The 2,500-nt window shown below is 35.1% G+C and overlaps 1 protein-coding gene across 1 annotated transcript in view; it reads left to right on the top strand.

The window, feature by feature from the left end:
* LOC135221781 (protein slit-like) overlaps window positions 1–2,500 on the top strand; it is a 558,755-nt gene that overhangs the window by 439,490 nt on the left and 116,765 nt on the right. The window lies entirely within an intron of this gene.

The following is a 2,500-nucleotide window of genomic DNA, read 5'->3' as shown; positions in this document are numbered from 1 at the left end:
AATGAGCTCGTGCATTTTTAAATAGTTTCGTGGAATATGAAATATGTAAGATTTTCTCTTGACTCTTTGATTCGCTCGTGAATATCTTAAATTGAAAAAGTCGAGACGGAAATAGCTGTCCAATCAGGTCGATCACTGCAAGAAAAGGAGATCCTTCAAGAGACAGCGTCAGTGACCCTGTCAGGCGTAACGCCAGATAACATGCAATCAATCAGTCAATCAGCCCTCGCTGTGAGGGGCTTCTTCCTGTCTTCGGGGACAAGCTCCAGTCATTTTCCTTCGTTCTTCTTTATCATGTTTTCATCGAGTTTGGGCAAGATGCGGGCTTCAGGCTCGTCCCAAACATCGCCCTTTGATTTAAGTAGCATCTGATTCTTGCACGAAAGAATGGAGAGAGTTCCGCAGTCTAACTTTAGTTTGTTGTCGTGAATAATAACAATGTTGTTTGAATCGCGAGGTTCCCATTTTTGTATATCCAGTGTAGTGATTAGATTCATAATTGGGTAATTGCTTGATTCTTGCATACATTGACGTCACATGCAGACTGCAACGGATCAGGGCCAAATGAAACTGGTGAATAAGGACAGTCGTTACCCAAAAGAAGTTGAAAAATTAGTCTGTACTCATACTTGTTTGAGTCGGGCAAATAACTGAGGAAGTTTTCCTCTTTATTTAATTTTTCTTTTTGTCCTTATTAATTAGTTTTAGGGGAAAAGGATAGTAAACACTATTAAGAATTGGGTAATATGTGAAAACCGCGTTAATTTTTCATGAGTGAGGAATATTGTGCTATATCACTGTAACGCAATTGATTCCAAGGAGTAATGCAGGAAGAGAGTTACGCTTGATGTTATGAAGTTCATATACCACTGGGTGGAACTGACTCATGGAATAAATTTACCTAAAACTCATTTCTATATTTCATTAGTCGGATTTTTTTTCTCTATAGGGTAGGGCCACTCCGGAAGTGAGGGAGGGGTTGATATTGGGTTCGCCGCCAGTAATGAAATGATTCAAATACCTGATTCTGCTATTGGTATGCAAATGCTTGCATATGAATGTACTGCATCTGTGATTGTACCCACGGTATATATTGTCATACTTGATTACACAATGTAAATGTACATATATATATATATATATATATATATATATATGATATATATATATATATATATATATATATATGTATGTATGTGTATAAACATATATGTATAGTATATATATATATATATATATATATATATATGAATAACTTGATCACGAAGTATATAAAACGTGATGCTATGTATAAATAAAGGTTTTTTGCCACGAACGGAAAAATGAAAAAAAACGAGTTGGCCGAGTACTTTCGGTCCTATTCGGACACCCTTTACTGAGGCATACAGTATGCCTCAGTAAAGGGTCCGAATAGGACCGAAAAGTAACTCGGCCAACTCGTGTTTTTTTTTTTTTGAATTTTTTTCCTTCGTGGCAAAAAACCTTTTATATATTATATATATATTCTATAAATATATATATAATATTCCTATAAGATATATATATATTATAAAAGATGGGGGGGTCCTGGCGGGGGAAGTTCTAGAGGGTGGTAACCTTAACATTTATTTCTCTTCCCTGACCGTGGCCCTCCACAGTTGACTAATTAACAGATACAAACTTAACTGCTTATGTTAACGTAGGCAAAGTGGATTTTCCAAAGAAAGATATTTTTCCCTTGGAATCGATCTTGGGTTTGTTTCTTTCGTAGATGAAGTGAGATCCTTCACCACACACACACACACACACACACACACACACATATTTATATATATATATATATATATATATATATATATATATATATATATATATGTGTGTGTGTGTGTGTGTGTGTGTGTGTGTGTGTGTGTGTGGGTGTATTCATTTCCATAAAAATATATACGTATATTTATGTACATAAATACATACATATATATATATATAAATATATATATATATATATATATATAAACACACACACACACACACACACACACACACATATATATATATATATATATATATATATATATATTATATATATATATAATGTGTGTATTTGTTTCTGGACATCGACGCATACAATCAACAGCTCGTGTACAGAAAATAACGTTAGTTATTATTTAGAGCCACTGCTCATTTGAACACTAAAATTCGATAGAGTGTGAAGGGCAAGCACGTGTAGACATCGCTGTTAAGCCAGCGAACAAGTGGTGGCAATTGCGAAGCCAGCAATCAGTTTCCAGCGAACGCTAATTGAGTTTTCTGGCGTACGTGTATATCTTCTATTCATTTTTTGCTTGTTTGCGTCCTGCCTTCTAAAACGCCATCCTGGCCACTTTGAGACTTGGTTCATCTTCGAAATGAATTATGAATTATCCTTCTAGTTACCGATACCTGTTTTGGCTCCTTGCAGAGTATTATGACAGGTATGTCACAAATGCGCGCACCTGGTTTTATGAAAGCGAGTTATTCGATA

The sequence above is a fragment of the Macrobrachium nipponense genome, chromosome 3 (assembly GCF_015104395.2).
Source record: "Macrobrachium nipponense isolate FS-2020 chromosome 3, ASM1510439v2, whole genome shotgun sequence".
Taxonomy (NCBI): Eukaryota; Metazoa; Arthropoda; class Malacostraca; order Decapoda; family Palaemonidae; genus Macrobrachium; species Macrobrachium nipponense.
Note: the sequence above shows the minus strand (reverse complement) of the source record. Positions and strands in the feature narration are given on the sequence as shown.